Genomic DNA, 25,516 nt, shown 5'->3' on the forward strand with positions numbered 1-25,516 from the left:
TATGATGCTGCTTGGCCTGCTGTGTTCATGCAGCTCTACACCTTGTTATCTCTGGAGGTGGGACTAGTTTAGTTTGGGAACATGGTCGGTGTGGACTGGTTGGACCAAGGGGTCTGTTTCCATGCTGTATGATGCCATGACTCTAATTCCTTCGTGAATATGAAGCTTGCCACCGTGCTAGCATGGTTTTATTCTGGGCTACAAAGAGACTGAACCAAACCGATGTCGAAGCAAAATTGTGAAATTTATACAAACATCATGACCTGTGCCTCCAAAGTGCCCTCAGTAGTTGATTTTACCTTTCTCTCTCACTATGACTTAGGTTCTGAAGCTGGGGCTGGAAGGAGACTGCTTGGCAACGAATGCCCTTGAGCCTGAAGGTTTAGTTGAGCAATGCCCTGGGGTAGGGGGGGTGGTATTTGTGTTTGGACAGTCCAGACAGTCTCCTTGTCAGAGACAAGTGCACCCTTCTAGGTGTGACCTTCCCAGGGTCTGAGGGGAGCAGGCAGAGTGGAGCTGGAGGGCTTAGCTACCTCTGGAGTATCCTGAAAGGTGATATCTGAGGTGCCCTCTGGCACTGCCCTGTCCCGTTGTGAGGAGCGCTCTAGTGCTTGCTAAACTGTCCCTGGAGGAATCCCTGTCATATAAATTGCTGCGTTCTGGGTAATGAGGGCCATCGCTTCCCACATTGCTGCTCCTGTTCCGCCTTGTAAATTCTGACACGGTCCCTCGATGGCTGACACCACAGGGGACCCTCTCCTCTTGGTGGCTGAACAGGTGTCTGATCCCTGGCAGCCCTTGTGCCAAGGGCTTTGGGGTGTTTCTCCCTCTGCCAGCCGTGGAGCGGTCACTGTGAGGTGTTCACCAGCTTGTGGACCCAAACACAAACATTCTCGACAAGGCATCTGCATCTAAGCTGGTGGGGAGGGGCAGGATTTGATTTGGTCTGATTTGATTTGATTTATTACTGTCACATTGACCAAGATACAGTGAAAAGCGTTGACTTGCATGCTTTACAGGCAGGTCGTACTGTACAAAGTGCATCAGGATAGCAGGACAGAGTGCAGGATACAGTGTTACAGTTGCAGAGAAGGTGCAGAGAGAGACCAACAGTAACATTTAAGAGGTCCATTCAAAAGCATCGGTACTCTCATCCTCAGAAGTGGAGGAGGTGGCACTGGGGAGTGGGCCATTTCTCCAGGGGAGCTGGACATGTTGGTACATGTGGGACAAAAAGGAGAAAAGGTGTCACAGCTGGTGATGTGCAATGAATGACACTGACCATGGGATTAATGTGTAAGTTGCAGTAGAATGAAGAATGATACTCACTCAGTTGGTGGGACGTCAATGTCTCTGCATCCCCATGGGGCAGCTTGTAAATGCCAGGGCTCATCTGGGTGCAGCCTTTTAAATAAGGTGCAGGCACCAGGACTATGGGTTTTTGGGCAGATATCCACAAACTGGTGAGTTATTCCAGGAACAGCCCGTATGAAGATGGCGGTAGAATTGGTCGTGAGGGATTCTGTAGGGTGTGGGTAGGTCATTAATCAGGCACGTTGGGTAAGATATTTTCTTCGGTCTCCTGGCAAGAATCCTTCCAAGAAACTCAAGACAACTCTCGCTTAGCCAAAAGAATGTAAAAGATTCAGGCCAGAAAGAAGATTAATCAAAGAGCAGGAGAAAGTTAGAAAGCCTATGTAGGAAGCAGGATGTGGAACTAATTAATCTGGGAAAAGTACTTGGGGAGAACAGGAATCAAAGGAAAACAAAACAACTTCAGAAAAGATTTGTGAATATGCATCCCCAGGTGCGTTTGCTCTTACATCTACTTCAAAATAACACCATTTGGATCATATTGCTTCTGTTTTTCCTCCCTAATGCATTACCAAGTAGAAGCAAGTAGGAATTAAAAACAATAAATAACATTGATAATGAAATAAAATATTTCTCCTGAAATGAAAACAGTTCAAAGTGTTACTGTCATTGTAATGGAATATTAATAGAAAATCTAATTAATTCTAACTATTCAAGACACAAACATACACTTTGTTGTATTTTGTGGCTTGTTTTGAAATTAATTATTTTCAATTTGCAATGGACATATTTCTCCTACAGGTGCCAGCAGGGTAGATATTCCCTTCCAATAGCCTGCTGCTGTTGCTATGTGTTTTTTGGTTTCTATGTTCTGAATTTTAATAGTTTGTTCTCTAACCCACTGAGATGAAAAGAGTCTGTCAGCAGCAAACTCTTTTGGCTGAAATAGACTGTAAGACCATAAGAAATAGGAACAGGAGTAGGCTGTTCAGCCCCTCCCCAGCCTGCTCTACCAATCAATATAATCATGGCTGATCTGACATTCCTCACATTCACTTTCCTGCCTTTCGCCATAACCCTGGATTTCCCTACTGATCAAGAATCTATCTATCTCAGCCTTAAATATACATAGGGACTCTGTCCCCACAGGGCTCTGTGGCAAAGTATTCCAAAGACTCTCAAGCCTCTGGGAGAAGAAATAAATTGGCATCCCTGTATTCTGAGACTATGCCCTTTGGTCCCACATTCTTCCATGAGGGGAAGCATCTTTTCAGCATTTACCCCTTAACAATCCTATATGTTTCAATGAGATGACCTCTCATTCTTCTAAATTCCACCGAATAGAGCCCCAACCTGTTTAGCCTTTGCTCATAAGACAATCCCTCCATACCAAGGATCATCTTAGTGAATCTTCCATGAACTGCCTCCAATGAAATGATATCTTTCCTCAAATAAGGGAACCAAAACTGCTCTCAATGCTCCTTCATCAAGTGACTTCACCTGACGAAGGGGCTATGCTCCAAAAGCTTGTGATTTCAAATAAACCTGTTGGACTAAAACCTGGTGTCATGTGATTTTTGACCTTGTCCACCCCAGTTGAACAGCGGCACCTCCACATCACAGAATTCCAGATGTGGTCTGACCAGCACCGTGTGCAGCTGCAGTAAGACTTGCCTACTCTTAAACTCCAACCCCCTTGAAATCAGGGATCTTCCTCCCAACATTCCATTAGCCTTCTTGATCCTTTGTTGCACCTGTGCACTAGCTTTCTGTGTTTCACATACAAGTACCCCTAAGTCACTTTGTAGCTTTCTGTAGATTATCTCCATATAAATAATGTCGTGTTCTTTTTTTCTCCCTTCCAAAATGAACAACTTTGCATTCTCCCACATTACACTCCACATGCCAACTTTTTGCCCACTTACTTAATCTATCAACATCTCTCCCTGTAGACTGTGTGTATCCCTCTTACAACCTACCTCAAACTTATCAATACAGTCGGCTGGATGGCTAGTTTGTGATACAGGCTGATGCCAACAGCATGGGTTCAATTCCTGCAACGGGCTGAGGTTACCATGAAGGTCCTGTCTTCTCAATCTTTCTCCTCACCTGAGGCATGGTGACAGTCAGGTTAAACCAGCACATCATCTCTCTCTAAAGAGAGAGCAGCCCGATGACCTGGTAAGATTCTGGTGACTTTACCGTCGTTTTTACAATATCTCTCTCTACACTGTTAATATCCTTCTCTCAAATTACATTTTCAGCTATTTTCATGTCTTCTGCAAATTTGCCCACAGCCCTTCCTTCCTCCAAGTCACTTTAATATATATTGTAAACAGTTGCACTAATCTCTGTGGAACGCTACTGGTCACTGGTTGCCAACCTGAAAAAGAATGCCTTATCCCCACTTGCTGTTTCCTGCTCATTAGCCTATCCATTCCAATATACTACCTCCAACACCTTGGGTTCTTATGACTTAACCTTTTGTGAGGTACCTTGTCAATTGCCTTATGGAAGTCCAAATACAACACATCTACTTGTTCCCCTCTATCCACTCTGGTTGAGCCTTCCTCAAAATTCTAACACAGTAGTCAGACATAATACCCCTTTCATGAAGCCATGCTGATTCTGCGTGATTAGATTATGATTTTCCATTAGTCTTCAGTTGCAGCACAAAACAGTGACAGCTTAGTTGCACAATTGTTCAAATGATTGTTCGAAACCATTGCTGAATTTACACAACAACTTCTTTTAACCACAAAATTGAAAAAGAAAACAGATAATCACGCCAGAGATATTGCTCTTGGGGACCCTGCAGCCCAATGGTATCAATGTGGACTTCACAAGCTTCAAAATCTCCCCTCCACCGACCACATCCCAAAACTAGCCCAGCTCGTCTCCGCCTCCCTAAACTGTCCTTCCTCCCACCTAACCACTCCTCCCAACTCAAGCCCCACCCCCATCTCCTACCTACCAGCCTCATCCCGCCTCCTTGACCTGTCCGTCCTCCCTGGACTGACCTATCCCCTCTCTAACTCCCCACCTACACTCACCTTTACTGGCTGTATCCCCCCCTTTTTGACCTGTCTGTCTCCTCTCCGCCTATCTTCTCCTCTTTCTATCTTCTATCCGCCTCCCCCCTCTCCCTATTTATTTCAGAATCCTCTTCCCCTCCCCCATTTCTGAAGAAGGGTCTAGATCCGAAATGCCAGCTTTCCTGCTCCTCTGATGCTGCTTAGCCTGCTGTGTTCATCCAGCTCTACACTTTGTTATCTCAGATAATCACACCACCTTTGTAAACAATCTGTTAACTTATTTCCAACTCAAACTAACCCAAGTAGACAAGTTGAGGAGGTTCCTGAGCTGGATAATTATTTTGTGGTAAATTAAGGTCAATTGCATGCCAAATACTTTAAAACAGACTGTTAAAAATGTAAAAATAGTGCCCTGATCATTTATAACATTCTGTACTCTTCTAGTCATTCATATCTTTTTGCGTTGATTTAATGCTTGTTGTCCAGGCAAATACACTGGGAAAAGAACTCTTCAACATACTAGTGACTATTCCAGCACAGTTTAAAATCTGGTATCTTTTGTTTTGTCAGCTAATCCCATTAAAACAGCCTATTCTGCATTCATAACTAAATTCAATATGTCCTAAGCTATCTGCTGCTTGAGGTATCTGGGCAAATCACTGAAATGTTGGAAATCTTGAGGCTTACATAAATTTACAGGTAAATGATTATACGTGTATATTTGATACTTTAAGGTTACCTGGTTTCACAGGCTGTAAATAAACAAGATGGTTGTGATTTATAGATCTTTGGGAGTGGGTTTCAGCAATTCCTATTCATTTCACTAGATGGAGCACCATACTATAACGGAGCATTTTATCTCAAGGGAGAGGTGCAACCCACCGTAGCCCTAAGTCAATCTAGTCGACTGTAAAGGTGAAGGAACAATCACAGACCATTCTATGGTGACTGAGGAATAAAGAAGGATTTCCATGGACAAGTCTGTTGAAGTAAAGCAGAGGGTAAAACAATTAAAATTATTGCCTAATTATAAAAAAAACAAAACTCTTGAATTGTAATTTGAAGATCTCTGTGCAGAAAAGCAGGAAAGGTTACACATAGGAAGCAAAAATGTATCATAAATACTGCTGGAATAGCGAAGAAGGTATCTAATGCATCTCAAAGGCTTAATAGACTCAATGTCAATCAGATCAAAACAATCTGCAGCAGTGAATAAGTCATTATTCACCTAGCAAACACAACAGTCAATGTGTTCCTGCAAAAGCTTGCATTTATCCTTTTTTTTAATGTCATAAGTTATGTGAAGGCATTTCACAGGAGTATTAAGACAAATATGAGCCACCTACGGAAATAAATATTAGAACAGGTGAGGTCAGCTTTAAGGATTGTCTATAAGAAGGTTGAAAAGCAGGGAGTTTTAGATAATAATTGTCAGAATTTAGGATCAAGGTTGCTGAAAACATGATTCCCAAAGTTGGAATTAGGGCTCAAAATGTTTTTATTTTCCTGAGGGCTGCTCTTGAGATTTTCTCAGCGGATTTTTTTTGATTTTTGGGGATCTACATTTTGGTTTTGGGATGTTCCTTTTTTATTCCCAATTATTGCTTTTAGGTGATACATTCACATAGTGGATGAACAGGATTTGGTCTCAAGTAAGATGAAGGCAGTAACATCTTGGATGAGCTTGAGTTTTTGAAGTATGGAAGACAGGAGGCTAGTCAGGAGATTATTGGAATTGTGAAGTCTAGAGATAATAAAATCATGGCTGATGGTATCAACATCAGAGCTGAAGCCGAACTGGATCTGGATGATATGGATACTCTGCAAGTGAAAGTGGCTGGTTTTATTAATGGGGAATATATGGCATTGAAAACCTGCCTCAAAGTTAAACTGGATACCAATTTCTCTCTCTAGAGATGCTGCTAGATAGAGTTATAGAGGTCTAAAGCATGGAAACAGGCTCTTCGGCCCAACTTTTCCATGCCACCCCATTTTCACAATTAAACCTACCCCATCCACTAATCTGTCTAAATGTTTCTTATACTGTACTTGCTTCCACCTCTACGTTTGGCAGCCTACCACCAGACAGAGGCCGGGAACCTCGTGGATTTGGTCGTTGTAGAACGGAGTTTGTGGCAGGGATTGAAGGCTATGCCGTAGGTCTCCCCATTATATAATTAGAGGAACTTTCTCCTCATTCAGTTCTGTACTTTTACAATTGAGCTTCAACAAGGACCAGGGAGGAGTGAGACTTGAAGCAGCAAGATTTTAACAGGAGTGATGCATAAAACAGTAAGACATTGAGAGGAACAGGGATGAAACAGCAAAACTTGAGGAGGAAATCTGGTATGGTTATATGGCTAATCAAATATGAAAGAGTGAATAATTCAGTTCGGCCTTCAAGTTACCAGGTGCAGTATGGAGTCAACAGGGGAATAAGCAATCCAGTAATTGTTTTGGAAAGTATCAAAAAGTGGCAGCAAGGAGATGCAAAACAGAATGGTACCAAAAGTAGAAGTTTGGGGAAATACCAGAGATAAGGGTGCGGAAATGGGAAGAGAAGCCATTGCAACTGATATTTTTTTTAAAAAGTGCTAGACAAAATTACCAAGTCTCGCAGCATCTGTGAAGACAGAAGACTGTCGGAAACATTAACTATATTTCTCTCTCCACAGAAGCTGCCAGATTTGCTGAGTTTCTCCAGCATTTTCTATTTTTATTTCAAATCGCCAGCATCCACAGTACTTTGCTTTTATACTCTGACCTTGATTAGAAAGATAAATTTACAATAACTGAGAGCAGTAGTCAGGTATTGAAAGAATGTGATGAAGTTAACTATGTCATGACCAAATCATTTTGACAGGAGGCGGTGATATAATGGTAATGTTACTGGGCTAACAATATAGAGTGCGAGGCAAATGGGGATATGAGTTTGAATCACACCATGGCAGACAGTGAAAATAGAAATTTGTTGATTGCTGTAAAAACACATCTGGTTCACTAATATCCTGTAGGAAAGGAAATCTGCCATCTTTACCTTGCCTATTCTACCTGGTTCTCCAGACTTCCAACTATATAGTTGACTGTTAACTGCCTTCCTGGGCAATTAGGAATAGCCTACAAATGGTGAACAACAGCTTTGGCACTGTGTCAGGATTAAAAAAAACCTGATTGAAATATTCAAACTTGAGTTCTGGGAAAGATAGAGTCAGATTTGGGAGGAAGCAACACGTCCAAAGGAATAGAAATAGGAGTATGTCAATCAGCCATTGAGCTTGTTCTACCATTCAGTTAGATCATAGCTGATCATTTACCTCAAATCCTCTTTTCCATATTAACTCCATATGTCTTCACATCAGTAATCTCCAGAAAACAATGACTGTCTATCCCCCTGACGATGGAATCCCCTACAAATACAATCTGTCTTTTTGCTCCCCCCTCTTGAATGGCCTCCTGGACCACGGTGCCATGGCCAGAGGACTCATCCTTCCTGCAGCCCTGTTCCTCATCCACGCAGGGAGCAAGTGCCTCATACTTGTGGGACAATGTCAAGGGCTGCGACTCCCGTGTTCCTGTCTGCAGGCTCCCTCTACCTGCCTCACTCGCAGTCACACACTGCTGTCCCTGCCCGCCGATTGAATTAACATTAATTAATTTACCAGGTGTGACTGCCTCCTGGAGCACAGCATCCAGGTATTTCTCCCCCTCCCGGATGTGCAGCTAGCTCCCACATCATACAGCTACAACACATCACCTGGCCTGCCATCTCTACTTAGTTAATTATTTAAAATTAATTTGTCTTTTTTAGTTTCACAGTGTTCACTGCACCAGTAAGTTTACTCCATTATATACTTAAACAGACTCCGGCTTTGCCTTCTGACCCGCTCCCAGAGGATTTAGTGTCGAGGTGACCACCCCGAAGATAACAAAGAGATGAGGAAAAAAAATGCAAATAGCTTACCTGCTCACCACACTTAGTGGTTATTATTAGGTTAGAGGAGGTGGAAGAGTGGGAGACACTAAGCATGTAGTGTCTCGAGTATTAGTTAACTCCCAAATTTATTGGGTGGAAGCCTACCTTCCCAGGCCCTCGTGCTTTCTCCCGGACTCCCGCCACTGAAACAACTGAAAGGCCACAGTCACGCGAGGTAAGACTTTTATAATCGAAAAGCTTACCTTCCCAGGCTGCCCTCACACTTTCTCCCGGACTCCCGCCGCTGAAACAACTGAAACAATAGCAACACATCTGGATATAAATTGTCCCATTGGGAACACCCAGCATGGGTTCATGAAGGCTAGGTCATGTTTAACTAATTTGGTGGAATTCTTTGAGGACATTACTTGCATGGTGAACAATGGGGAATCTGTGGATGTGGTGTCTCTGGATTTCCAGAAGGCATTTGACAAGGTGCCACACCAAAGGCTGTTACATAAGATAAAGTTGCATGGTATTACAGGTAATGTATTGGCATGGATAGAGGATTGGTTGACCAGTAGAAAGCAAAGAGTAGGGGTAAATGGGTGTTTTTCTGGTTGGTGGTCAGTGGCTAGTGGTGTGCCTCAGGGATCAGTGTTGGGACCTAAATTGTTTACAATTTACATAGATGATTTGGAGTTGGGGACTAAGTGTGGTGTGTCAAAATTTGCAGATGACACTAAGGTGAGTGGTAGAGCAAAGTGTGCAGAAGTCACTGAAAGTCTGCAGGGGGATATAGATAGTCTAAGTGAATGGGCAAAGGTCTGGCAGATGGAGTACAATGTTGCTAAGTGTGAGGTCATCCATTTTGGTAGGAATAACAGCAAAATGGACTATGTTTAAATGGTAAAAAATTGCAGCACGCTGCTGTGCAGAGGGACTTGGGTGTCCTTGTGCATGAATCGCTAAAAGTAGGATTGCAGGTGCAGTAGGTGATTAAAAAGGCAAATGGAATTTTGTCTGTCATTGCTCGTGGGATGGAGTTTAAAAACAGGGAGGCTATGCTGCAGCTGTACAGGGTCCTGGTGAGGCCACACCTGGAGTACTGTGTGCAGTTTTGGTCTCCTTACTTGAGAAGAGATATACTGGCACTGGAGGGGGTGCAGAGGAGATTCACTTGGTTGATTCCAGAGTTGAGAGGGTTGGATTATGAGGAGAGACTGAGTAGACTGGGATTTTACTCATTGGAATTCAGAAGAATGAGGGGAGATCTTATAGAAACATATAAGATTATGAAGGGAATAGATAAGGTGGAGGCAGGGAGGTTGTTTCCACTAGCAGATGAAACTAGGACTAGAGGGCATCGCCTCAAAATAAAGGGAAGCAGATGTAGGACTGAGGTCAGGAGGAACTTCTTCACTCAAAGGGTCGTGAATCTGTGGAATTCCCTGCCCAATGAAGCGGTTGAAGCTACCTCGCTGAATGTTTTTAAGGCAAGGTTAGATAAATTTTTGAACAGTGAAGGAATTAAGGGTTATGGTGAATGGATGGATAAGTGGAGCTGAGTCTCAAAAAGATCAGCCATAATCTTATTAAATGGCGGGGCAGGCTCGAGGGGCCGGATGGCCTACTCCTGCTCCTAGTTCTTATGTTGATATGTTCTTAAATAATCAATACACCACACTATGCGCATGGGTACTTATTAAGTTTTAAACTTTATTCCATGGTTATAGGTATCATTGGAGATGTGGTTAATGCCTGGTCAATAAACAAGGGAACAGTTTGTTTAGATAAGTCATTGAACATTTAAGAGAACATTTTTGTTTTCATAAGGAATTTATTCTTGCAGTTTCAGAATATTTCAGGCCAATAGTGTGGTTTGTGTGGAATTTTCTGAATGATAGGTTGGCAGCATGGGTGTGTTGTGCATGTGTTGGATGTGTGCAGTAGAGCAAACTGTGATATCAAGCTGCATTAAAGTTGACGTAGTGAACAATCTGCATCTTTGGACCATTCAAGTCTAGTTAATGCCCTCCCCTGATCACTCCCAGTTGAACATGTGTCCAGTTGCATGAGAGATCTGACTTTTTATACATTATTTCTAGGGGCTGGTAGCTAATCCTACGTCAATCTCTTGTTTTAACCTTCCTAACCAATAACTACAGGACAGGTCTCCAAGATGTCAGGTTAGTCAGCCCTTCCCTGTCCACCCCTTAGCTTGAAGCCACTTTTTAGTTTACTTCATGCTGTGAGTTATTTCTTGGCCATTTCTAAACACTTACAGAGAGAAGGAGGTACAGAAAATGACAAAAGACTCGCTGACATCAATTTGGGAATGTAGTGATCTCAAAGCTGGGAGCACATTCTTTGTGACTTTTACTCTTCTTGGTCTCTGACTTTCTTCCAGAAAGCACTTAAGTGTGTGTTTTGCCAGCTAATTCATAAGAGCTGTGTATTAAAACTATTATTTATGATAGGTCCTTATTTCTTGCTGGAATTTGCCACCACTTCCACAATTAAAAGGAATGACTGCACATAATATCTTGTGCCAAGTTGAAGCTGGATGCTTCCCTGCTACATAATGGTGGCAAGAAGTTGTTTGGCAGATCTGTCAATGTACCCAACACCACGGTGTTCATGCTTATCAGCTTTCTCCTGTATGTCACCCCACTGAAGACATTATCTGACTTCTTTGTACAGAATTCATCTGCAATCTTGTGCTCCAATGAGCTGGAACACAAACTACACTTTCTCTCTGTCTTGGCTTCAGCTTCTGTGCCCAGTAACTCGCCACATGCTGATTCTGACTTGATGACCTCGAAAGATTGTGCAGACCAGTGTCTGAGCTGGTGGCTGCAGTTGTCAGAAGAAATGACGATGCTTTTTCAATCGAGGTCAGGTGTAGCTCTCATCTTTCGACATAAGGTTGTGCCGACCGCTCAGACTGACTCTCTGAACATATAAATACAGACTATAAAAACTGCAAGAACTGTGGATGCTGTAAATCAGGAACAAAAACAGAAGTTGCTGGAAAAGCTCAGCCAGTCTGGCAGCATCTGTGAAAAAAAAATCAGAGTTAACGTTTCGGGTCCGGTGACCCTTCCTCAGAAAGTGTGTGTGTGTGTGTGTGTGTGTGTGTGTGTAAATGCAGATTATAATGGCTGACATGAGGAAAAAGGTGTACGGTGTATATTAAGATGGCCAAGCTCACATCGTATGCATCTTTAATTTCAGGCTGAGAGGGAGTGTGCTTTGAGAATGAGAATAAGGCAGGAACATCCTGAATTCTTTTGGTGATGCCAGATGCAACATTGTCATTCACAGTGGCCGAATATGGCCAGGGACTGTGTCCACCAGAGGGCATAGGTGATTCCAGAGTCCACATCCCTTGCCCATTCTGGACTTAACCCCGTGGTCATGGAGTACCATGTACACCAAGAAAGAAAGCAGAATGTCAGTTAGTACTTTGCACTTTGTTTGGGTAATGTGTCTACTATGACTGAATAACTGGAGGTAGGTGGAAGAGATAGATGAGGCTGGCAGAATTGGTATGTATGTCACATAGAGAATCTGAATGTTAGTCATGAGTCTTGATTTCTAGCGAATGTTGATGGCTCAGTGATAGTTGACCAATATATGTACAGTGTTTTAAGCAGTTTTAGCAGAGCTGTGGAGAGGAAATGTCATGTGAATATGTATTCACTGACCCTGACTACTTGTAAGGGCATTGAGCTCCTTTGGCACTGCAGCTTGATCCCCATGGCCAGATTCCTATTGACCTCACAGATCACCTGTACCTTGATGGATACATGGCAAAATGGAACATGGTGACTGTCACTTCCCTTTCCAACACCACCAGTGCCACATCAGAAAACTTGGGAACCTGTGTATTTTCCTATTCTCTCACTTTCCTTCCAGCGAAGTCTCTCCCACAGTCTGCAACAGTTTTTGAAGAGTGAAAGAAGCTGTTGTTTACGAGAAGCAGGCAAGCTCTGCATTGTACCTATTATGAATGTTGCTGGGCCTCCTGTTGAAATTACAGACAGTTAGCAACATATTCCATGCTGGGTTACATGCTGAAACCAGTTAAATGAATAGGTAGAACAAACTAAACAACCTGCCTATTTCAGCTCAACTGGTTGAGATCACTGTGCCAGAAAATAGTCTTAAATGGACTTTCCTCCACTATCTCTTACAGAGTCATAGAGCCATACTACATGGAAGCAGACCCTTCGGCCCAACCAGTCCATGCTGACCATCTTCCCAAACCAAACTACTCCCATTCGCCTGCATGTGGTCCATATTCTTCCAAACCTTTCCTATTCATGTGCTTATCCAATTATCTTTTAAATGTTGTAACTGTACCTACATCCACCACTTCCTCTGGCAGTTCATTCCACACATGAACCACTCTCCGTGTAAAAAACTTACCCCTCATGTTCTTTTTAAAACTTTCTCTTCTAGCCAAAAAATATGCCTCCTAGTTTTGAACTCCCCCACCCTAGGGAAAAAACCCTTGCTATTTATCTTATCTATGCCCCTCATGATTTTATAACCATCTTTAAGGTTACCCCTCAACCTCCTATGCATACTGTGAGAAACGTCCCAGCCTATCCAGCCTACTTTTATAACTCAAACCTCCATTCCCTGCAATATCCTGGTAAATCTTTTCTGACCCTTCTCCAATTTAATAATATCCTTCCTATAGCAGGGTGACCAGAACTGCACACATAATAGAAGAGGCCTCACTAATGTCCTGTACAACCTCAACATAATGTCCCAACTCCTATACTCAAAGGTCTGAGCAATGAAGGCAAGTGTGCTAAATGCCATCTTAACCACCCTGTCCACCTGTGATGCAAATTTCAAAGAAGTATGTACCTGAACGCCTAGGTCTCCCTGTTCTACAAATCTACCCAGGGGCCCTACTGTTAATTGTATAAGTCCTGGTCGTGTTTGTTTTACCAAAATACAATTATCGTTTACAGCTCCAGTGTGCATTCTATCAACATTATTCGCAACATTATTGTCCTTGATCACCAATGGAGCTCCCATGTCTGCATTGTGAAAACTGTCTCAAAGAAACACAGTTTTTTTTTGTCTCAAATACTTATTTCTCCTCACGTAATTAAACTTTATATAGTGCACTGCTATTCAAGCCTTTGTGCTCTTACAAAGTGGAGACATCTTGCAGGTCTCTTCAGAAAAGCTCACTCAGAAAATGAACAAGAATATCATCATCGTGCAATAAGTGAGTCTCCTCTCATCTCTAGCCATCAACTTTGCCTTCTTGTTTTTCTTAATTTTATCAATAATGCACAGGTCAGGTCTTTCTGAACTTTTCATATAATTCAAACTACACACTCCTGCTCTGGGCACACTATTCAGGCTTTTGAGGTGAAAGCTTGGTACCAACTACTCACCAGTCCCTGATTCACCATAATTGATTTTACACTTGGTCGTGGTATCCTGAATTCTGAGCTTGGTGCCTTACTTTAAGCAACCAGCTAAACTGCACCCAAGTCCCTATCCATTGCTCTACTGCAGCTGCCCAGTACGGATAGTCTTATGATTCAAATGTCTCATTTTCCAGTTTTCCCACACTCCAAAACAAAAGCAGTTAACTCTATTCAGATCCCTCTGTGATTTAACTCAGTTTGGAAACTAGCCAAACTGATCATTACTGGCATAAACACGTGCCCCTAACTTCCCATAAATATGTCACTTCAAGGCAGCAAGACATCACCACTCCTCAGTGACAGCTTAGAGCTATTTGCTGATGTACCACGAGCCAGGTCCTTACATTATGTTCTCCTTTAAGTTCAACAAGCTGCCAAGTCCAACAAAAATGCCAATTTCAATTATTGTATTCAACGTAAACCCTACAGACTTGCTGATATAACATATTTATAAAAACTAATCTCATTAGATAACACGTCTGCATTGCAATGATTTGGTGAAGCATTGCTTCATATTTGCATAATTTATGAGGCTTTACCCAGAAATGAAGGAATTGTTAGAGACTTTTGAGTTGCCAAGGTTTTATCATGCATGCCAGTGCACTAATCTTCAAGTCTGCTTTCAGTATTCTAAAATTAACAAAAAAGGGCTCTTGCTTCAAATTAAGCCTTACTAATTTTTAAAACAGTTTACCTAAGATTCTGAAGGATGTATTTTATCCTTTTGCAGTAGAGTGGAACCTTTGCCAAGGTTTTGTGCATTTCCTCAAGGAACTGGTTTGCTTGTGTTAGTTGACTGGAAAAAAGCACCATGACCTACTGCTGAGTAAATATTATTAATACATTTAAAGTATTCCCGACATGCTATTTTTCCTCATTGATGAGATTTGAAAGGAACAGTGGTAGGATAAAATCTTGCAGGACACTTTAAAAGATTGGATGTTGTTGTGTAAGGTAATGGCTCTGACAAACTTTGATTTATGCTGCACTCCACCCTGTCTGATACCCCACAGCCTCTGCGTGGAGAATCACATGGATTCTGGCACAGTCTCCTGATGGAGACATAGGTGTCTTCTTTCCCTCCTAGTTATAGTTGATATACCTAAGAATTAATGTTACCTGCTTATCACAAGTCATGTAATGACTGCAGACAATAGTGAGAATGACTATAAATTAGCTTTTATAATCTTGTTATGAAAGACAAGAGCATCATAGAATCCCTACAGCTTGGAAGCAGGCCATTCAGCCCAACAGGTCTGCACTGAACTTCTGAAGAACATCCCTCCCAGACCTACTCCCATCTCTGTAACCACATATTTCCCATTGGCCAATCCACCTTGCCTGCACATCCCTGAACACTAAGGGCAATTTAAAATGCCTTATTCACCTAACCTGCACATCTTTGGACTGTGGGAGGAAACTGGAGCACCCGGACAAAACCCACACAGAACGGGAGAATGTACAAGCTGCACACAGACAGTTGTCCAAGGGTGGAATCGAACCTGGGCCCCTGGCGCTGTGAGGAGCACTAACCACTGAGACACCATGTTGCATCTTCTATTGAGACTTTTTCTTGGTCCATCCTCCAGCACAGACTATTGAACAGTCTCTTAGAGCACCTGAGGAGGATGATTTGGTGGTATCACCAGCCCATCCACAGGCTATCATACGTTGATAACATCATATCATATTCTATCATGCTGGTCCTGATGTACACTGTTATAAGGTCCAGAGAAGACCGATAGTGAAAAGAATCCAGAAGATCCTAAATTTTAAAAAATGCAGATAAATGAGTTACCACTTTAAGACCATTTGCTTTTTTTAGGGAAGCTTTAGATATTCAGTCAGCTGCAAGTATTAAGCAGATATCAGCTATCACAGGCTCCTGGAAGCGGTAGCAAATTTAATAGCTGTACTTTGGTTAAAAGTCACTTAGATCAGGGGGAAAAGAGGAGAGAAATCAGTTTGGGCTTCAGACAAACTATTTGGGCAGAAGGGACCAGGTTGGAGTTGGCATATGGTGGTACAATAAGTGGGGACCCTACTGGTAAGTTAAATCCCTAATGAAAAGGTTAAAAAAAATTAGCTGAATGGTGCAAAACCTAGGCTAGAGACTGGAAAATTATAATGGGGGCACTAACCAGTAAAATTAGTGTTGAATGAGCATTGCTGTACTTACTCTGTGCCTACATAGACGCCTACAATATCTATGCATTACTTTTTTTGCACTTTGCCCCTTCAGCAAGAGATACCAGGCTCACATTACTGCTGTCTTTCCTTGCCATTTAGTGCAACACAATGGAAGGAAGCTTGTGCCAGTTGTTAGCAAGCCTCTTCTAGTCAATGGGGATAAGCCTTTGCAGAGGGGATCCCAACACAGTAAGTCAAGGGCACCCTCTGATACCAGTCCAGGGTCTGCTTAGGGCAGTTGGAGTAAGGATCTTCTCCTCATAAAGGATGAGGAGCTGAATGATGGGTTGCCAACAACCCACCTTCACTCTTTCTGCCCTATTGTGGGTTGTTTTCCTCGTGGAATGAAGGTGTGTAATATTATGGAAGACGAAAACGGGTGGCATAGCTATTACAAAGATAGTAGGAACTGCCGAAGCTGGAGAATCTGAGACAACAAGGCGTAGAGCTGGATGAACACAGCAGGCCAAGCAGCATCAAAAGAGCAGGAAAGCTGACGTTTCGGGTCTACCTGCTCCTCTGATGCTGCCTGGCCTGCTGTGTTCATCCAGCTTTACACCTTGCTGTCTTGGCATAGCTTTTACTGTTGCTGCAAGTGGGAAGGTGTCTCAAGCAAGTGAGTAGGCAGGTCAGAGGGCATGCAGGGTTAGTGGTTGGGGTGGTTGAGGGTGAGTAGGGAAAAGGAAGTATTGCAGACAGTAGTGAGAATGGTAGAGCATGAGCCTTGGTGGGAAGTGGATACAGTAGCAGAGACAGCGTGAGTGTGAGATATCAGAGAGATTGAGGTACTTAGGATGGCAGAGTGGAGAAGGTCATTGACCATCTTCTTCTGGTATTGGTTTTTCCTCCAGATGGCTGAGAGTGAATTAACCAGCGTGTGAACCTCAGACCAGACTGTCATCGTCTGGTGACATGGCCTCCATTGCTGGCCCTGGGGAAGACCATAAGTTATAGAGGCTGTTCAGCCCATTGAGTCTTCTCCACCATTCAGTGAGATCATGACTGATCTAATAATCCTCAACTCTAATTTCCTGCAGCTTTTCTATAACTCTTGATTCTGTAACTGATTTAAAAATCTTTCTCTCTCATCCTTGAATATACTTAATGACCCAACCTTTATAGCCCACGGCTGTAAAAAAATCCACAGATTCATTACCCTCTGAAAGAAGAAATTCCTCCTCATCCTGTGTGAAATAGGTGACCCTCTATTCTGAGGTTTATACCTTCTGGTCCCACAAAGGGAAACAACTTCAGCATCTTTCCCATCAAGTCAGCAAAGAATCTTACATAAGGTCACCTCGCCTTCATCATTATTCCAATGAATACGTATTCAATCCGCTCAAGCTCTCCTCATATGACAGTCCCTCCATTCCTGGTATCAGTAAACCTTCTCTGGACTCCTTCTCTGGACTCCCTGCAATGCCAGTATATCTTTCCTTTGATAGGGTACCCACAATTTGCCAACTGTGCACTAGCAGGACCTCCAGGGCCCTATTTTCCCTGTTTAACTTGACTTGTCTGAGATTACCCAGGCATGAGCGACGCTGGTGAATTCCAGGATGTATGGTGAGTGGCAACTTATTCTGGGAAAAGCATATGGTGCGAGGAAGTGGAACTTGGATGTGATACTTGCTGCAACGGCTGAAACTCCAATTAAAATGGCAAGTTTGGTAAGATACAATGATATAAATAATATGTTCGGCCTCATAGCAAGACTCAGTCCTCCAAATCTGTTGCAACTTGGATTTAGCAAAAAAAAAACAAGATTCAGCCTCAAGATTCAGCTTTATTGCTCTTTTGCCTTAAGGTACATCCGTTATTTTAAAAAAAAATCATTTTTAGAAGCAGAAAATAGGCACAGTTCCAGAATAGTGGAAGTACTAGTGAACACAGGATCAGATGTTACAGCACACACACATAAGACAATATGGTTTACCTAAGGCTTAAGATTTACAAGACACAGTAGCACTCCAACAGAAAGGCAGTAAGAGTGTTGGAAATCTGTGTGCAATTCATGTCACACTTCAAGAGGGACCAGGAGGCTAAAGTGTTAAACAATAGCGAGAGTTTTATTAAGGATGTGTCCACTCTGCAGGCAGCAAGGTTAGACTAACTGACAGTCTACAATACTGATCAAATGCACAACATTTCACAATCACTGCCCAGCCAACAAACATGCCTTAACCTAACATCCTGAAAGCAACAGACTGACTTCAACAGGTTCCAAGCATACGACTGGACCAGTATCAGCATGGACCAGTTTGGGCCTATTTCCATGCTGTATTACTCTATGACTAGTTCAGAAACAAGCTGCTACTGACCCACCAATCAAAAGGGACGTCCAATGACTTTCCAAGATTTTGGCTAAACGTAAAAAGACTTAACCTGCAGAAATCACTTATGTTGGTGTCTGAAATCTGTTCCATCAAAAGAAAAATAATTTGTTAAGATTCCTGTGTTAGCACAAGAGCATTGACTTTCCATTGACAGATCATCTCCTGCAAATTCCACTCCAAGACACAGTGTCCTGACCTGGAACTATATCATCGTTCCTTTACGATCACTGGGTCAAAATGAAGGAACTTCCATTCTGTCAACACTGCGGCTTCCTCCCCAAGCCCAAATGTCAAGGACAGCAGCAGTTTAAAAATTCAGCTCACCACCACCTTCTCCAGCAAAATGGGGTCATTCAATAAATACTGGCTTAGCCAACGATGCCCACAGCCCACAAACTAATAAACTAAAGAAAAGAAGTGACCGATTTTATAGGATTAAATTTCCCTACATTGCATTCACCATCCTTAGACTTTTAATGTGTGCTTGAAAGATAACTTTACTCCCCTTATGCTATTTGCTAATATTTCCTGATATTCTCTGTTTGCAATTCCTATATCCTTTTCAAGGGGTCAGTTAGTTCAGTTGTCTAGTTAACTACAGTGTGGTTTAGGGTAAAGCCCATACCTGCTGCTGTAATTCATGGAGGCCAGCTTCCTCATTCTCTCCCATGTTTAAGAAATGGTTACCCTCAATCTACGCAGAAACAATGTCTTTCTCTTTGATGGAGAGAGGTGCCTATGTCCATTGTGGATTTTAGCTATTTATCCTTTTTCAATTTCCTCTTTGTACTCTGTATTCTAGCTAATTTTCTATTGTATTCTGTATATGACATTTGTCATAAATTTTGTTTTTCCATTTTGTAATAACTTTTTGCTTAGTCATCCAGTGAGCTCTAGCTCCAGGTGGTGCTCTATTGTTGCTCCTTGTGCTTGGTTTTACTGAAGCTGTTTCCTCCTTGATGATTGCCTTTGCTCTTATCCTGCCTTCTTTTGATCACCTTTCACCAACTGTCACCCCCTCCCCCCCACTTGCTTATCAAGTATCTCTATTTTTTAAACACTGACATTTATTTCTAGATCCTGCTATAGACAAGCATTGTCTCCACATTTACCATCTCAAGACCCCTCGGGATCTTATGTTTTAATCAAGTTGTCTCTTACTTCTTTTAAACTCCAGCAAATGTAAGCCTATCCAGGCCAACCTTTCCTCATAAGACATACCATTCATTCCAGGTATTAGTCTAGTAAAGGAGCAGGAAAGTTGATGTTTCGGGTCAGGACCCTTCTTCAGAAATGGGGAGGGGGAAGGGAGCTGGGAAATAAATAGAGAGAGGAGGGGTGGGGCTGGGGAAGGTAGGTGGGATGGTGATAGGTGAGTGCAGGTAGGGAGTGGTAGGGATTGGTCAGTGAGGTGGGAGGAGCGGATAGGTGGGAGAGAAGATGGACAGGTGGTGTCAGGTCAAGGCGGCAGGGATGAGAGGGAGGTTGGTCATGGGATGAGGCTGGGGGTGGGGAGATTTTGAAACTGGTAAAATCCATGTTTAGGCCATTGGGCTGTAGGCTTCCAAGGCAGAATATGAGGTGCTGGAGGAGGCCCAGGATGGACATGTCGGAGCGGGAGCGGTTCGCAACCGGAAGGTGTTGTTTGTCGCGTGCAGAGCACAGGTGCTCTACAAAGTGGTCTCTGAGTCTCCGCTTGGTCCCACCGAGGTAGAGGAGGCCACATTGGATGCAACGAATGCAGTAGACCAATTTGCCAAATGTGCAGGTGAACCCCTGTTTAATGTGGAAGGTTTGTTTTTTGCTTTGAATGGAAATGAGGGGGGAGATGTAAGGACAGGTGTAGCACTTCCTTTTGTCAACTTTCCTGCTCCTCTGACGCTGCCTGGCCCACTGTGTTCCTCCAGCTCCACACTGTGTTATCTCTGACTCCAGCATCTACAGTTCTTGCTATCTCTTAGTCTAGTAAACCTTCTTTGAATTGCTTCCAATGCATTTATATCCTTCCTGAAATAAGGAGACCAATATTGTACACAGGACTCCAGACATGGTCTCACAAGTGCCCTGGAAAACCGAAGCATAATGTCCCAACTCTTGTATTCAATTCCCCTTACAGTAAACAATAATATTCTGCTAGCTTTCCTAAATACTTGCTGTTACTGCATGCTAAACTTTTACAATTCATCATGAGGACACCCAGCGCATCAAATTACTGCAGTTTCTTTTTATTTAAATTCTATGCTTTTAATTGGTTACTGCATTTCCTTCATTACAGCTGTGATTGCATTTCGAAAACACTGAGCTGTAAAGCACTTTGTGATGTCCAGTGATCAAGAAAGACACTGTATAAATCCAAGTCTTTCTTTCCTTACTGCAATATGTTGTCTGAAGTTACTACACTGTAATTTCAGTTTAGTAGCATTTTGTACTGAGTAGCTCCATTCCACCTCAGCACATCTCTTATCCTGGTATGACTTTTACTTTCAAAGTTACTTCAGGCAGTTATTTCAGAATAAACAATGAGTGATCTAAAAATAAACAGTCCATAAATATCATAATACCTAAGAAAAGCACTTCATCCTGTCAATAGGAAACCTGCTTTGTTTGATCAGGCTAGAATGTATATTTAATGTAGTTGCCTTGATAAAAACATCCCTGCTAGAAATCAGTTCTTGTAACTTTTTTTCGTTCTTGTAAATATTTTAACATGAAATAATGCTTTGAATGCTAAATTGTTGTCAAATAATATTTTTTTTAAAAAATGAAATTGGGAAATTAAAACAGTAAATGCAAATTGTTGTAAATCACCATCCTCCTCACAGTTCATAAAACTTCCAAGCTTTGTATCATCTGCAAATTTTGAAACTGTACCATTTTCACCAAGCCTGTATCATTAGCATATATCAAGAAAAGCTAGGATCTTGGGGTATTTCTTCTTCCAGGCCCAAAAACAGCTTCGTTACCACTACTCTGTTTCAGACATCCAGCCAATTTCATATCCATGCTGCAACTCAAATTTCCGACAAGCCTGATAGGTGGCACTTCATCAAACATCTTCTGGAAGCCCGTATACGACATTTTAATCATGCTCCCTCATCAATCCTTTGTGATGTCTTTAATAAACTCAATCAGATTGGTTGAACACAATTTGCCATAATGAACCCCTGCTAGCTTTCTTTCATCCAGCAACTTGCCCGAGTAACTGTTACTTCCAAAAGGCCTTTGACAAGGTGCCGCACAAGAGGCTACTGCATAAGATAAGGATGCATGGCATTAAGGGTAAAGTATTAGCATGGATAGAGGATTGGTTGACTAACAGGAAGCAAAGAGTGGGGATAAATGAGTGCTATTCTAGCTGGCAGTCAGTGACTAGTGGTGTGCCTCAGGGATCGGTGTTGGGACCGCAATTATTTACAATTTATATAGATGATTTGGAGTTGGGGAGCACGTGTAGGGTGTCAAAGTTTGCAGATGACACTAAGGTGAGTGGCAAAGCAAAGTGTGCAGAGGACTGTGAAACTTTGCAGAGGAACATAGATACATTGAGTGAGTGGGCAAAGGTCTGGCAGATGGAATACAATGTAAATAAATGTGATGTCATACATTTTGGTAGGAGTAATAGTAAAAAGGATTATTACTTGAATGGTAAAAAGTTGCAGCATGCTGCTATGCAGAGGGACCTGGGTGTCCTTGTGCATGAATCAGGTCTGCAGGTACAACAAGTAATTAGGAAGGCAAATGGAATTTTGTCCTTCATTGCTAAAGGGATTGAAATAAAAAGCAGAGAGGTTATGTTGCAGCTGTACAAGGTGCTGGTGAGGCCACACCTGGAGTACTGTGTGCAGTTTTGGTCTCCTTACTTGAGAAAGGATGTACTGGCACTGGAGGGAGTGCAAAGGAGGTTCACTAGGTTGATTCCGGAGTTGAGGGGGTTGGCTTATGAGGAGAGACTGAGTAGGTTGGGATTATATTCATTGGAATTCAGAAGATTGAGGGGGGATCTTATAGAAACATATAATATTATGAAGGGAATAGATAAGATAGAAGTAGAGAGGATGTTTCCACTGGCAGGTGAAGCTAGGACAAGAGGGCATAGCCTCAAGATTAGAGGGACTGAACTGAGAAGGAATTTCTTCACCCAGAGGGTTGTTAATCTATGGAATTCCTTGCCCAGTGAAGTAGTTGACGCTACTTCAGTAAATGCTTTTAAAAAAAAGATAGATTTTTTTTGAACAATAAAGGAATTAAGGGATATGGTGAGAACGCGGGTAAGTGGATCTGAGCCCACGAAAGGATCAGCCATGATCTTATTGAATGGCGGCGCAGGCTCGAAGGGCCGGACGGCCTACTCCAGCTCCTAGTTCTTATGTTCTTATGTTCTTATTTTGTTCCAAACCGTCATTTCTAAAAGCTTTCCCTTTGCTAAGGTTAAACTGACCATTTGCAGTTACTGGGTTTATAATATTGCTCTGTAATATTTGCAAATTTTCTCGTCCCCAAGCATTACCCCTGTATTTAAGGAGGTTTGGAAAATTATGGCCAGAACAATGTAGTTTCCATCATTATTTCCTTCAGCATCCTTAAATGCATTCCTTTGCATCTTGGTGATTTAAGCACTGCCAGTCTCTTAATATCTCCTCCTCTATCTATTTTTCACCCATTCAGTATGGACACTAGGCTATGAATTCAATAAATATCTGGAATTAAGAGTCTAATGAATGCATTGTCCTTTGTCAGGAAAAATTCATCTGGATCACTAATGTCCTTCAGGGAAGGAAACTGCTATCTTTACCTGGTCTGGCCCTAATTGTGACTCCAGACCCACAGCAATGTGGTTGACTCATAACTGCCCTCTGGGCAATTAGGGATAGGCAATAAATGCTGACCTAGTCAGCGATGCCCTCATCCCATGAATGAGTAAAAAGAGATTGCTTTCCTCTTCACTTTGGCTTGGATAGTACCTTCTTCCTTTGTTAAAATATAGATGAAAATCCCTTGTGTCCTGCATCAGCTATTGACTTAGCTTCCATTTATAAATTTGCTTTCTGGTCCCTAACAGGCACTATGTCCCCTGTTACAACCATTTTATTATTTATATACTGATTGAAGACTTTTGAATTCCGCTTTATGGTAGTTGCTATTCTTTCCTTATCCTCATTCTATGACTCAATTTATTTCTTTTTCACTTTGCCTGTGAGTTCTCTCTATCATCATTCATGGAGTACCAGCATTTCCCCTTATAAGAATGTACAAGTGCTGTAGCCAAACAACCTCTTCTTTAAATGCAGACCATGGTCCTGTTAATTTTACCTGCAATCCCCTTGAATCAACCCTGGTTCAATGGACAGTGCAGGAGGGCATGCCAGGAGCAGCACCAGGCATACCTAAAAATGAAGTATCAACCTGGTGAAGCCACCAAACAGGACTACTTGCACACCAAACAGCAAAAGCAGCAAGTGATAGACAGAGCTAAGCGATCCCACAATTTTGGATCAGATCTAAGCTCTGCAGTCCTGCCACATCCAGTTGTGAATGGTGGTGGACAATTAAACAACTCACTGGAGGATGAGGCTCCACAGATATTCCCATCCTCAATGATGGAAGAGTCCAGCACATCAGTGCAAAAGATAAGGCTGAAGCTTTCACAGCAATTTTCAGCCAGAAGTGCCAAGTGGATGATCCATCTCGACCTCCTCCAATGGTCCCCAGCATTGCAGAATACTAGTCTTCAGCCAATTCAATTCAGTCTGATATCAAGAACCAGTTGGAGACACTGGATACTGCAAAGGCTATGGGCCCTGACAACATTCTGGCAATAGTACTGAAGACTTGTGCTCCAGAACTTGCCGCTCCCCTAGCCAAGCTGTTCCAGTACACTGGTATCCAACCAGCAATATGCCCTGAACACAAAATAGCAGGATAAATCCAATCCAGCCAATTACTGCCCCATCAGTCCACTCTCAATCATCAGTAAAGTGATGGAAGGTGTCATCAACAGTGTTACCAAGCAGCATCTGCTCAGCAATAACCTGCTTAGTGACGCCCAGTTGGGGTTCTACTAGGGCCACTCAGCTCCTGATCTCATTACAGCCTGGGTTCAAACATGGATGAAAGAGCTGAATTCCAGAGGTGAGGTGAGAGTGATAGCCTTTGACATCATGGTTGCATTTGACTGAGTGTGACATCAAGGAGCCCTGGCAAATCTGGAATCAGTGGGTGTCAGGGGGCAAACTCTCTGGGGGTTGGAGTCATTCCTGATACATAGGAAGATGGTCGTGGTTGATGGTGGTCAATCATCTCAGCTCCAGGACACCTCTGCAGGAGGTCCTCAGGGTAGCGTCCTCGGCCCAACAGTCTTCAGCTGCTTTATCAATGACCTTCCCTCCAACATAAGGTCAGAATTGGGGATGTTCGCCGATGATTGCACAATGTTCAGCACCATTCATGACTCCTCAGATACTGAAGCAGTCCATTTTCAAATGCAACAAGATCTGGACAATATCCAGGCTTGGGCTGACAAGTGGCAAGTGACATTTGTGCCACACAAATGCCAGGCTATGACCATCACCAATAAGAGACAATCTAGCCACCGCCCCTTGACATTCAATGGTGTTACCATCATTGAATCTCCCACTATCAACATCCTGGGGGTTATCATTGACCAGAAACCCAACTGGACACACCACGTTAACACAGTGGCTACAAGAGCAGGCCAGAAGCTGGAATATTGCGGCGAGTAACTCACCTCCTGACTCCTCAAAGACTGTCCATCATCTACAAGGCATAAGTCAGGAGTGTGATGGAATACTCCCCACTTGCAAGAGGACTACAGCAGTTCAAGAAGGCAGCTCAGCACCACCTTATCAAGGGCAACTAGGGATAAGCAAGAAATGCTGGCCAGTCAACGACGCCCACATCCCACAAAATGAATAGAAAAATCTCATTCCAAGCACAATTGTAAGATGGCTGTCGTGGTTGAGGTCAGTAATCTCAAGGTATCACAGCAGGAATGCCTCTAGTAGTGGCCTGTGCCCAACCATCATCATTAGGTCAGAAGTAATGATGTGTACATGGTACAATGTCCCTTCTCAGTTGCTTCAGTGATGTTTTGGGACTGAGAAGATTGATCTCCAAAAACCACATCTAACTTCTTTTGTGCCAGCGGAGAATTTTCCTCATGACTTGATTAACTCCAGTTTTGCTAAGGCAGCTTGCTCTGCACACTGCCAAAAGCTGCCTTTGTGTCAAAGGCAGCTGCTGTTATCT

The sequence above is a fragment of the Rhincodon typus genome, chromosome 5, assembly GCF_021869965.1.
Source record: "Rhincodon typus isolate 14 chromosome 5, sRhiTyp1.1, whole genome shotgun sequence".
Classification (NCBI taxonomy): Eukaryota; Metazoa; Chordata; class Chondrichthyes; order Orectolobiformes; family Rhincodontidae; genus Rhincodon; species Rhincodon typus.